Below are 14565 nucleotides of genomic sequence, written 5' to 3'. Positions count from 1 at the left end.
CCCCACGTCCCTTTGTCGTAAAGGGCTCATATTTGGCATGAGTTCATCTCATGTATAGACAAACAAACGCTGAAAGTTTCATCCAAATCGGAGCACCTCGATACGACCTGTTACACATTGGTGAAAAACTCGCTCTTAAACACTTTTTGAATACTCTTGTTGACTTCACACCTTGAACTCTTCTAGATCGCTGCCGGTGGTGCAATTATCATTCTTCATTCGATGAGGATCTTCCGTTGTTTTGCTTTTCTCTTGTTGCTCGAAATCGGTCACTTTTCTTTCTCTTGTTGTGCGATTGTCGGTTCCTCTCTGTCTACTCGCCGTTTGAGCGCAATATTTCCCATAAAAGGATAATATTTAAACAGTAGACAGAAAACGAAAAATAAAAAATAAAGTGAGAAAACCCGACAACACTGCTGCTCTATAGTCACAGGCTTAAAGTTACGCGTTCCATCGTCCAACTCACACTGAGTGGTCGGGTGGAAAATTTGCACGAGAAAATTCAGAATTTTCCTGCTCGGCGACGACGTTTCCCGAGTCGAGATCGCCGATCGTGGTCGTCGTCGTCGGGACGCCCACCGTTTTTGTCAAACATCACCAACACCACACCCAACACCACAACCTGTCGACGGTTGACCGCGTCCACACACAACTTAAGATTAAACCCAAACCTAGACGTTGCGATGTGACGTTCTCGGGTACACTTTGGTTGTTGTATTCTAGTGTTATAGGCAGAACCTGTGGAAACAGTACATGTCAGAGTTTTCTTTGAATTTAATGTAAAATATATCAAAAATGTTAGATAAAACCAACGCAAAATTTTCAGTGTATTTATCGCAAAACGTTTTTTTTTCGCTTAAATTTGTGTTTTCGACAAATATTTTTTTTAAAGCTGATAATTCCAAAACAACTGAACTGCATTTTAAAACACTTTTTTCATTCATATGTTGAGAGTATGGCTTGTTATTTCATTTTTTATATTTATTCGGCCAGAACAGAGGGACAAAACCTTTGAAAAATATTTGCATCGGCCTTATAAATCGTTTTAAATTCAATTTTTTTCGTCCCACAATTTTGGCATTCGAATTGTCAATAAATGACATTGATTGTACACCTAAACATAAAAAAAATTATTGTACACATATTTTTGCTTGGTCATTACAGCGGTTCATGCCGTGTCAGGGTGGTCCAAAAATATCAATTTTGATCATTTTCTTAAATAATCACATTTATCCAAAACCCGAAATATTTTTCTTTGGAAGCCAAACTTTAACCAAACCCGGATAACTATAATTGGTTGAATCGGTACCAAGGGATGGTTTTGAAAAAATGAGTTTTTTGTGTGAAAATTGTCATTTTTGGACCACCCTGACACGTCATGAACCACCCTCATGACCAAACAAAAATATGTGTACAACTATTTTGGGCTGAGAATCCCAGACCACATTAGAGATCCAAGCACTTTTGTTTTGGCCACCTGCGTGGGAATTATTGTATTTTTTAACACCGTAAATATAACATTTTGATTCAATAATACACTTAAGTCGCCTAGCAGAATTTTGTAAGATGTACAATAATTTGCATTTTTTTCTCTACAAATAAATAAGTTTAAAATCTAACTTAAGATTTTTGATTTGTCAAACTGGAAATGATTGATGACAACAAAGGAATAAATATCACAGAATTTTGAAAATTAGCAACGTTTTCTACACTACAATTGGTTTAACTTTTCAGAGATTCGATGTAACAGTGGGAGACAAGAAAAAAAATGAAAAATTTGCAAAAAAACGTAAGAGCTCCTGGCTCGATTCTTTAGTTAAAAATAATCAACTGTTCCAATTTTGAGCCAAATCGGCTCAGGGTTAAGGGACGCTTTTTTTCGTTGAAGTTTGTATGGGAAAATTCGAAAAAATGTATGGAGAAAACCAAAAATTTCAAAATTCCGCCAAAAGGTAGCGATAAATGTGTCGGATCATTGTCAAGTGTGAGATTCTTATGTAAAATTTTATGATAAACAACTTTGTCCAAGATCGCAAAACGATCCGAGTTAACCTTGACGAGTTAATAATGATTTAAAGAAGACGTTTTTGAATGAAAAGATTTTATTCACCAACTTCAACGATAAAAAGTGACCCTTATCCGTTAACCAGTTTCGCTCAAAATTTTAACAGTTACTTATTTTTGCCTTATTGTCACCCTCATGTAACAGTAATCTCTCTTCGGCATATTTATTGTAGATGATATTTGCTACAAATCCACACAATCAGTTCTGATAAAAACGGAAAAAATTGATATTGCCAGATGAATCATATAAAAAAAATGAAAAATACCTATTTTGCAGCTACTTTCGAGCCTTATGACCAAGGTATAATTTATTTAAGGGAACTCAAAACTAATGTTCTGTGAAATAAGACCAAAAAATATCTTAATTTCCGTTCTCAAAAAATAAATACATGTTAAACATTAAATTCCCTCCCATCCCTTAAATTTGTATGGAGACTTGCATGGAGATCCAATGATACAAAATGTCTTCTTTTGACAAAAGGAACGCATGGACAAAGCTTATTGGACCATTTTCAGCTAACTATCAGGAATTCGGAAAAAATCGGCCCGACTCTTAGATTTTCGTGTAAGTTTGCTGTAAGATGCAATTTTAGTCCCTGATCACGTTTTTCAAAGATATCTGGATCGACATCGTAAAAAGATAGATAGGGGTTTGAATTATGTTCCAACAACGAACATACTTTTTTGGCCGGAAATGTACAACTCTTGGTGTTGGTTATGGCGAATTTTCCGTCGAACGCCACACCGGTAAGCGCGCACACCGTGGCAGAACCGCAAGGCGTGGGTTTGCTCGTGTCCGCCGTCGGAGTCCGACGTCCGACGGACGACCGACCGGACCGAGGGCGAGGAGGACCGATCGGAACAGTTGGCATTGATCCTATTTTAGAACCTAAACACACACGACGGCTGCCGGCGCGCGGAAAACTCAGTGTGTGCGCGCAAAAGAGCGAAAGAGAGAGAGAGAGGGAAAATGTGTTTGTGTGTCTGTGCGAAGATCGCTCAAGGAATTATTTTTGGGAAAATTGAAAATCTTTAGCCGACAACTGGCCAGCTAACCGGCCTAAGCCAGCAGCGGAGAGTGCGCGCGTGTGGAGAATTGAACCGAGAACGAACCGACGTGCTGGGGTTGCTGGGGCCACAAAGTGCGTCCCTAGTAGGGTGGTTCAAAATTTACATTTTCGGCAAATTACTTGTGTTTTCAATTTATTTATTTCTCCAATATCAAATATAAGAAATTCTCGTATTTTTGACATCCAATTTGGCGATTTTCACTACCGTCATCAGGGGTGACTTTGGGCCTGGGGGGTTAGGTTGGGGTCACTCCTGATGACGGTATTTCAACAACTTTTTTGCACCACTCTTCACTGAGCCAACATCAAATTCTCGGTTTTATAATGAAAAATAGTTTCATTTTTATATAATATAATAAAATAATTGTTACAATTAATTTGTACGTCGACAACAACACAATTTAAAAAAATATTTTCTAAAAAAGTCAAATTTAAACCACCCCATGGCCCCTACTCTGATCGGGGGGAGTCGTATGTATGCGGAGCGAGGTCATGCGCAGAGACGTCCAAGATCAGATGAGTACTCTTCCTGTTTGGTGTGACTTGTTGGATATTGATGAGGATCAGAAACCGGCCTGGACGGAGATCGAACGTGACCGTTCAATTGGGGGTGTGAAGTTATTGATCGTAGCTCACTTCGGTACTCACATTACTACAACATTTCAACGGTTTTTGTTTTTGTGTTTTGTGTTTTTATTTTGAGTTTATGGAATTGAAAGTCTAATCACGACGAAAAGTTGAACTTTATTTTAGGTTATGATAATTCAATTGCGTCACAGGATTAGAAGGCATTTTCAAATCGGAATTGCTAAAAAGCATATTCTACTATCCCAAAGCAATAAAAATGCTGAGTGTATCTTTACGATTTCGTAGCAAATCTACTATTCTTTGTATTTTTTTATTTAGATGAAAATTTCCTCATGCGATGTCAAAAGTAGTCATTTTGAATAAGTTTTCATCATCAAATTATTTTTTTGAAAAAGATCAGAAAATTTCGAAAAAGTTCCATTTTGTAATATTGAAAATTGGACCTATAATTTTCGAGATATCGATTAAATGCTAAATACTTTTTTGTTTGAAGATTTTTTTTCGATTTATTAAAATAATCGGTAGACGGTGTTCATTATGTGAAAGGGAATTACATCCAGAAATGTTGTAGAAAGTCTCTTTTTTATTTTACGAAATCGGGCATATCTCTGCTTATATTAAACTAAAACTGATACTGTTTTTTATGGGAACTTGTTCTCCAACTTTTCTATACAATGTTTATTCGATTGATTCGAAAATGTTTTAAAATGTAATAATATGGCAGATGATTGAAAATATAATTTTGGGAACCTGTTAGGTAACAAATAATTGTTAATGAAATACTCTAAGATAAGGTTTGTTAAATGCTCAAATTTGTATCCGTGCAATATGTTCTTGTTTTTTTTATGAGAAATTTGACAAAACATGGATTTTTATTCGGTCAGCTTTGATTTTGGGGTTGTTTCAAAGACAGTTAGAAATCTGTTAGTTTATGGTTCGGAAACTTTTTATTAGAGTTCAAATATTGATCAAATATGTAAGTTTGAGTCTAGCAAGGCATATATTCAAAAGAAATTTGAATGATATGCACACAAATGCTTCGATTTTCAGCGACTTTTCTGAAGAAATATCCTAAAAAATCAAAAAAAAAACCTTCAAAAAATTAGGTTGCTCTAGACTCTTTGACGAAAATATTTTGATGCTCCCGGAAAATATCGGGAAGAGTCCTTCTTCCATGGTACCAAATATCAGACCATCTGATTTTTTTTATATTTAACGGTACACATCAACCATCGCTTTTGCACCCAGATTTCTGTTACAGACATTTTAGTATCTTCAAAAATACGGGAACTATCGATATGATTTTTTATTCATCCCCTAAATTACAGTCTTCAAAGTTATTTACAATAAAGTTGATCATTTTGACAATCAGATTCTTTCAGGATTGGGTCCGTAAGTTTGACAAATTTGGAATAAGAAGACAACAACTTCTTCGGTTGCTGTGCACCCTTAAATGTTTTTGGAAAAATGTACCGTGTTTTGATTGATTTTGGTTATAAATGTACGTGTTTTGATTGCGAATTCTATTTAGCCTTAAAAAACAATTTTCAATATGTTTTTGCGCAGGTTTTCAATATTAAAAAAAAACATTTTTTTCCAAAATTTATGGGTAATTCTCTACCAACTCACACGAAATCGGGAAAAGTTGCCCCGACCCCTCTTCGATTTGCGTGAAACTTTGTACTAAGGGGTAACTTTTGTCCCTGATCCCGAATCCAAGTCTGTTTTTTTTAAATCTCGTGACGGAGGAGCGGTACGACCCCTTTCATTTTTGGACATGCGAAAAAAGAGGTGTTTTACAATAATTTGCAGCCTGAAACGGTGATGAGAAAGAAATTTGGTGTCAAAGGAACTTGTATGTAAAATTAGACGCCCGATTTGATTGTGTACTCAGAATTCCGAAAAATCGTATTTTTCATCGAAAAAAACACTAAAAAGGTTTTAAAAATTCTCCCATTTTCCGTTACTCGACTGTAAAAAATTTTGGAACATGTCATTTAATGGGAAATTTAATGTACTTTTTGAATCTACATTGACTCAGAAGGGTCATTTTTTCATTTAGAACAAAATTTTTCATTTCAAAATTTCGTGTTTTTTCTAACTTTGCAGGGTTATTTTTTAGAGTGTAACAATGTTCTACAAAGTTGTAGAGCAGACAGTTACGAAAATTTTAATATATAGACATATACGGGTTTGCTTATAAACATTACCAGTTATCGCGATTTTACAAAAAAAAAAAGTTTTGAAAAAGTTACTTTTTGCGTTTCTCTTTGTTTCGTCGTCGCGGGTGACCATGAACGGCTATGATCAACGACGATCAACATTTTCAACACAGAGTAATCCAGAGGGAGCACTGGCATTTAATTTATGGTTGCGTTACGCGGTACATCGTGGTACATCCCCCCTTCAGCAAAACATTCGTTTGTCGTAGGCCTCTGAGCGTTACTTTTTTTTCGCAGCAACCCGACGCCGAGGTTGTCTGTGAGTTGTCAAAAATTTTCACAAGCTCAAAACAACAAAGTCTAATGACTCTGAAGAAATTAAAAAAGTAATCTTGCTAAAATTTCAGATAAATGGGCTTATTTATAAGTTAAAAGTATGCGAATTTGAAGCAGAAGGTTTCTATGTTTGGTTGTGATTTCACGTGACTTATGGCCAGAACTAATTCTCTGGCCAGTTTGTGAGAAATGACGGAATGTGGACGGAACAGATCAGCAAACAATATGTTTATCAGATGGAATGTTCGTGCTTATCCGGTTAATTTTAGTATATAGTCCTAATCCTGATCTGACTAAATGTACTGACTTCTCTCACTTTCAGGACTAGAATTTGCTTAAACATATTCTGGAATGACGACTATCCTCGACTAAGCATTTTTTTCATAAAGAACAAAATGTTGTTGCCTGTACATTTATTTGTATTCTTTTGAATTGAAAACTGTAAAGAATCCAATGCATGGCATGTGTTTGGGAGTGAGGAATCCCCGAAATGAATTCATTAAAGGTTCTTTTTGCATTTCATCAATTTGTTGTAGACGTACTTATTTCGGCAAACAGCTACTCTTAAAACCTCAGGTTAAAACATAACTTCGTCAGATAGTGCTCATGGATCTGGAGGTGGAAAAAGGTCTTGGCAATGATCAGCGATGGAATAATCATCATCAAAAGAAAATCATTGGACGTTCATCAGGAAAAAAAATCCGAAGGGAGCTTGGCTCTCCTCTCTCGCGCACGAAAGATCGGTAAAATGAATCTAAAAAAATCATCATCTTGATTATTCAGCGGATCATCTTTTTCACTACTACTCTTGCAAGTGTAACATCACACGGCGAACAATGACCTGTCACATTTTGTAGATGGGCAATGTGTGTAAACAAAGTGAAATAAATTTGTTTAAGTGGTGCTGACAAGGAAATTCACCAAAAATCATCAGCAGATTGATTTTCTTGGAGAAGTTCGGTAGCGATTTTCTTTTGCGTGATTTGCCTCCTCTCTCTTTCGCGGGTGAAGAAAGTTCGCTAGCGAAATTGATTTTTTTGCGATTATTCCATTCCTGGCAATGATAATACGGAGGCGATATCCACTTGGAATATCTAACAAACAACCCGGGAGAGAGGAATTCCTCAGCGATGCTCTTTCTCAAAAGCCAAATCAAAATATTTGAATATATTTGAGCGACACTGTTCTCAATGCCTAAAATTTAACTGCTCCACAAGCTCTTTGAAATTTAAACAATCCATATAACTTGAACAGAAAACATTTCCAATAATCTATGCTTGGTGGCCCATCACATGTCAAAACAAACAAACAAACAAATCCAGAGATTATTTACTGTGATGATTTTTTTTTCTTCATCGAACCCGTAACGCTAAAAACATAACGCCTGATGCTATTACAATTCCAAAGGGTAATCTAGTAACGGAGCCACAGAATTCGATAACTTTTGTTTTGACTGTTCTCTCTGGGTTACTCTGTGTTTTCAACAAGGATCCTGATTTTTCAAAATCAACCACTCCATTCGCGAGCACAAATAGCAGGCGACGCGATACTGCCCAGATGAATTCTTACTGTTTGTCACTTTCTAACCATTCGCTCCCGAACACTCTCGCTTCTACTCTCCTTCTCTCTCTGATCGGCTCAGTCTCCGAACGGCTCAGGCAGGCCGAACGTCACCGATCACTCTGAACCGAAAACATTTTTTCTCTGATGCGCTGCGTTATACTCATTCATTTGGGTTGCCTAAAATCAATGTTATCAATTAAATTGTGCATTTATTTTGATTTCATAACATTATAGACACCATTCAAAGAAACTTCCACCAAGAAAAAATCAAATTGATGGCAAACTGAGGGCGTGAAGACAAAAAGACTGCCGCGCTGGCATTTTGTGAGAATGGCTCTTCGCTGAGCATGGTAGTGTGTGAGTGTCGTCGAGCGACGGAGTAGGCAAACATTTTCACGATGAATTTGTTCGCTGAGTGAACAGTTCGGGCCACTCGCTGGCTGCTTGCGAGTATCATTCGCTCATGAATGCTAGCGGGTTGGAATAGGCGACGAATGGATAGGCGATGAGTGAGTGGTTTCTGTTCATTGAACCGAAAATCAGGACCCTTGATCAAAACTTTTTTTTCGTAAAATCGCGATAATTTGTTATGTTTATAAGCAAACCCCTAATGTCTATATATTAATTTTTTTTGTAATTGTCTGCTCTACAACTTTGTAGAACATTGTTACACCCTAAAAATAACCCTGCAAAGTTAGAAAAAACACGAAATTTTAAAATGAAAAATTTTGTTCTAAATGAAAAAATGACCCTTCTGGGTCAATGTAGATTCGAAAAGTACATTAAATTTCCCATTAAATGACATGTTCCAAATTTTGTTACAGTCGAGTAACGGAAAATGAGAGAATTTTTAAAACATTTTTAGTATTTTTTTCGATGTAAAATACGTTTTTTTGGAATTCTGAGTACGCCATCAAATCGGGCGTCTAATTATACAAAAAAGTCCCTTTGACACCAAATTTCTATCTCATCACCGTTTCAGGCTGCAAATTATTGAAAAACACCACTTTTTTCGAATGTTCAAAAATGGAAGGGGTCGTACCGCCCCTCCGTCACGAGATATCAAAAAATGGACCTCGGATTCGTGATCAAGGACAAAAGTTACCCCTTAGGACAAAGTTTCACGCAAATCGAAGAGGGGTCGGGGCTGTGTGAGTTGGCGGAGAATTACCCTTATATCTTCTAAACAATTTTTTGCATTATCACGCACTATGGCTCAGAAGATGTCTTAATGGGCTTAAACTTTTAGTTACGAAAGCTATATAAAAAAATATGTTTTTTCGTTTACCTATTTTTTGCAAAATGTCCTAATCACAACCTACAACTTTGCCGAAGATACAAATCGATCAGTGAATTCCTTCTTAAGATACAGAACTGCATACAATTAAATACCTACAAGTATGGAGACTTATACGGAAAAAAACTTATGATGCAAAATTTGTCTTTTGACTTAGGGAATGTATGAACCATCCATAAACCACGTGGAAACTTTTTTGTTCTTAACACCTAATTTTATTTTAATTTCTTCATGTAAATTGTATTATTTTTCTTGCTTTACAGATCTTATTTTTTTCTCGAAATATTTTAAAATGAGCTTAAACATATCGAAAATAAAATTCATAGAGTTTTTATACATTTTTTCAGTTGAGTAATCAACCACCAGACATTGTTTACTCAAGCTCCCATCAAGCCTAGTGGTCTGCCCACTTCCCACTGACAGATTTACGCTCAAGGTAATACTTATTTACACGCTCACTTTAAAACCCCAGTCGTTGCTGCTTAATGGACAATTTTCACTTTCCGCGGAAAAAACAGATCGCCATCCAAATGGCAACAATCTGTGACATAGATTTTAAGCAGAAAGTGTGTCATTTCTTCATCCCCCGAACCGATTGGTTTCACCTTAGCACTGCTGTGGCGTTGAGTATCATCATTCCCCGCCGCGGCGGGGTCAGCTGACCCAAGTACCCACCAGACCTTCAAACTTGGCGCGGAAATCTTTCGCATTTCACGAGAGTATCAGGTGAGGAAAATTCGGTGCAACATGGGAGGAAAATCTTCCTAAACCAAATTTAGACGTTGCGGGTACGACCCACACGATGGGTGGGTTGGTTTTAGAAAGATTTATATGTATTTCTGTTTCTTGTTTTTTTTGTTGGCGTTACTTTGTCTGTTTTTGTTGTTAGTCTGTATTTTTGCAACGGTTTGCGAATCTGGTGAGGGCGAAATTTGCACATGTCGGATATTTTTGTGGGACCGGCGTTTTCCCAATAGAACACGACACGAGGAATTATTTTAGCTCGTGTTCGGTTCTGTCAATTACACAGAAAAAAATCAATTCCCGTAATCGTGAATTAAGTTCACGAATGTGAGATCCACGAAGGAATTTATTCATGAGTATGGTGCATTTGCACCATAAACGTGAATATATTCCTTCGTGGTTCTCATAATCGTGAACTGACTTCACGGTTTCGAGAATTGATTTTTTTCTGTGTATCACATAACCAAAAATTTTAACAGTTTAAACGCAAGTCATATAAAACATAACATGAAATTAAGTTTAAATTGAAAAATGCATTGGTTTTCAGATTGTTGTAGGAATACATTTGACGAGTTAAGCAACAAACAATAATTCAAGTAGAAAATTCAACACGAATATAAATTTGTTAAATCATAATATTTTCACTGTGTCTTTTTGAAAATGGCACTCAACGGACCGTTTTACGGTTGGATGGAACGTCCTCGCTAGCCCAACGTGGAGGCGGGTCAATGGCCCACCAAACTAGAGAATCTGTTGACGTTGGTCGGCGTGCACGATTTAATTGTTGCTAAAACGTCTAATCGGTCGAATACTTGAAATTTGTCGATTTGCTCTGGATTGCTCTAGAGACGGAACGAGGCGGTTGCACGCGCGTGAAAAGGAAGCAGTTTCAGCCATAACTGTGACGCACTCACGGGGCGGTGTGTGGCTGAAGCCGCCGGCACACGGTCATGGTCGGCAAAAGCAGCTGTAAATTAGTGGTGTTGTGACATTTGGTATTTCAAAGATCGGTGGGGCTGTAAAATTGTTGTCTTCCATTAGAGTTATTTCATCGAAGTTTCTTGCTAGAGGTTTAATGATTTTGTCCTTATTTTTTCTAACGTTCTACTACACATGTTTATCTTAACCCTTATAGTGGTCATTCCACCTCAAATGTACACAGCATTTGACATCATTTTTTTCTGATCAAGCTCAAATTTGGTGGGGCTGTTTGTACCATCAAATCAGCCAGAATCTCAACTTTCATCCAAATCAGACCACTTCCTCCTTTTAGGCACCACCCCAAAATTTAATCAATTTCCTGAAAATTGTGAAAAATCTCCATTTTCAAACTGTGATATCTTAGGAATGTCAAATCGTAGAGAGTTGACGAACTTTTAGATTAAAAAAAAAAATATTTCAGAATGTGTTGCTTAATTTTACTTAAAACACATATTTTAACATAACGTCGCTTGTGTGCTACCTTGTGACACGTCCTATCTTTTTACAAGCGACGATAAGTTTTGACCTCACCATCATTGTCTTGTGAAAATTTTACACAAAAACCATTGTTTATCTCAATGTTTTCTTATGAGTTCACGAGATATTTGATTCTGAAAGTAAGAGTTTAATCATTCGTCGTACAGTCATCCCTCATATTCGAAACAGTTTACAGATCGGCCAATGTTCAAAAAATCATAGAAAATCGATAATTGAACTTAATGATGCGCTTTTACCTTCATTTGAAAGCTTTTCTTGCGATCTTTCGAATGCTGTATCGAAAAACTGCAAATTTTAACTTTTATATCAAGTTTTTGAAGAAAAACTTTGACCCTTGAAATCCACAAATTCGGAACACTTTTTTCTTGCGATGTAAACAAACTTTTTTTTCTCTCCAGGAGTACATTTTTTTTACAAAATAATGACTTCGCACTCTTAAACCAATAAAATTCATGCTTAGTTATGTTTTATTAATGGTCTTAAAACTTTTTTTGTGAAAATATCTGTTAAATTCGGGTGTTCTACAATTGTGGAAGCACAATAACATCCCACAATTATGGAACAGGCAATTTGGAGGCAGTGTTTTGCAGCTCTGAACAAAACAGTCTCGAAATGCAGTTTTTTATTCAAAAAGAACTTCTTTTGCTAGTGAAATAGCAAGAGAATGTCCAAATAATGGTCCTAAAAATAGAAGGGGCGCCAGAAAAGATTCATTTGGCATGCTATTGACAAATTATCACAAAAGTGTTCCGAATTTGTGGGTGTTCCGAATATGTGGGATGACTGTACCGTCAACTGGAGCGAATTGGGACATGTGGGGTGAATTAGGACAGCAGTTTTAACCATGTTAGAGCACAATATTTTGATTTTTCTGGTTGGTTTCGGATAGAACAGACACAGGCCAATTAAATGTGTACATTAGGGTGCCCAGAATATGAGCCTTTTACCAAAACCTCGCTCCACAAGCTTATTATTGTTCCTTGAGCTATTTTAGGACTCTGGGCCAAATAAGAGCAGAATTGGTCAACATTTACCCATTGATACTCGAAGGTGAAGTTTGTATGGGAAAAATCGAAAAAAAATGTATGGAAAACCCTATTTTCTTACGAATTTGTCTGCAGGGCGCGTAACTTTCATAAAAGTGAGATTCTTATTGGAAATTTAATATTCTTCAAATTTGTAGAACATACCAAAGTTGTAAAACTCGATCCTGAATAGTTATTAGCGATTTAAAAAAGTAATTTTTTTATGAAAAACATTTTTTCGCCAACTTTAGGCTCGAGTATCAATGGGTAATCTTAACAAATTTCGCTCAAAATTTACACAGATGCTTAAAATAACCCAAAAAACCGTTTTACGCTTGTGGAGCAGGGGGTCATTTTTGCTGGGCACCCTAGTGTACAAGTGCTCAAAACACTGCTGTTCCTATTCAGACTGTAGCCCCGATTTACCCCAGATGACGGTACCTTAAAAAAAAAAGTTTTATGTGGTTTCACCTAAAACCGGACAGAGCTCTGTTATCCGAAGTCCTCAGAAAAAATTAACTTCGTGTAATCGAATCAAATTTTCTTTCTTTGTCTTATTTTGAGTCGTTGAGCTCAAATATTAAGATATATTGAACTTTGAGAAAATGCATTTTCATAAATCCAACACTCAAATTTGACTAAAATGGGGTCGCAGAACTCGAATTTGATGTTCAAAGCGAGAATAAAACATAAGTACATATTGTTTTCGCCCTTAGAAACCATCGAGTAATTGAACTTCCGATATTCGAAACTTCAGATATTACGATGCTTGCTGGCATTTCTAGCTAGTTATTACAAATAAACACAACGGCATCGATTTTTTTTCACAATCAGGGATGGAATAATCGCGAAAAAAATATTTTTCGCTTGCGAACATTCATTGTCCGCGAATGAGAGAGGGGGAAAATCACGCAAAAGAAAATCGCTCGCGAAATTTTCAAACAAAATCAATCAGTCGAAGATTTCTTGTGAATATTAATGTTAACATTACCTTAAATTCTTTTTTTCGTTTTTTACAAGCATTGCTCATCTACGACATGTGAGTGTAGTAGTGAAAACGGTGTTCCGTCGAATAATCCAGATGATATTTTTTTTTGTTTCTTCTAACCGATTTTCGTGGGCGAGAGAGGATAACATGTTCCGTTAGGATTTTTTCTTTTGATGGGCGTCAACAAAATTTCGGCTGATGAAGATTTTTCCATCACTGTTAAAAATTTTGTAATTATTTGTTATCATTGCATTATCGGATTTTTTGAACAATTTACACTAAGAACAGTTCAAATTAGTTTTTTTGTTACAAGTTTTAAGTGTTATAGAAATAGAACTAAAAATATCTTCAAATTTATATGCATGTTCAGTAGAACATGTTTTTAAGCAAATTTCGAATATTTTGGATTCTTGTTTCAAAATTGGTATTGGCAACACTAATTCATAAAAAATATGTAAAAAAAAGTAATTTTACAAATTGTCAATTTGATGTAATCAATTCAATTTGATCACCTTTAGGCAGAAATTTGAACGAAACACAGTAATTATCAAAGTGATCCCGGTTTTTTAAACAACAGTTTTTGACGAAACTATTTTTAAAAGCACTACACCCAGAACTGGGTATCGGCATACGAGAGGATAAAGAGCACGATTCGGTAGTAAAATGGTACTGTGTGCGGACGGAGAGGATAAATCCCGAAATTACCGAGAGTACTTTACTCATGGTTCATCTTCAAAAAAAGTTTATCTATCAAAAAAAAAAAAAGTACCGGTACCGAGAGTCCAACCCAAGACCTTCGGCATATTGAACCGTGCCTTTGCCGTATGGGCCACCATGGTTCGGTGGCTAAGTGGCGGTCATTTGTCCATATAAGCCACTCAATAGGATGAACTGTTCCAATGAACGAATTAACACGTGAGAGGATTTAACTATGGGTGTATAGAAAAAAACTTTTTTAGAAAAATGTACATGAACGTTGTGGAGCCCCAATTCTTATTTTTTATATTTAATTGTGAAAGTAATTTTATCAATGAATCTAACCGTTTGAATAATATTTGAAAAATAAATTGAAATCCTTCAATGTTACTCCGGTTTACGGTTCATGGAAATGAAAACCTAAGTAGATGAACAAAGGAAAAAATTGTGATGAGATGCTTTTCATTGGATTTTACCACCGATGTATTTTTTATTGTTGGAATTGCCTGAATTTTATGATAAAAACTGCTGTTTTTATGATTATAATTCGTTG

This window comes from Culex quinquefasciatus, chromosome 2, assembly GCF_015732765.1.
Source record: "Culex quinquefasciatus strain JHB chromosome 2, VPISU_Cqui_1.0_pri_paternal, whole genome shotgun sequence".
Taxonomy (NCBI): Eukaryota; Metazoa; Arthropoda; class Insecta; order Diptera; family Culicidae; genus Culex; species Culex quinquefasciatus.
Note: the sequence above shows the minus strand (reverse complement) of the source record.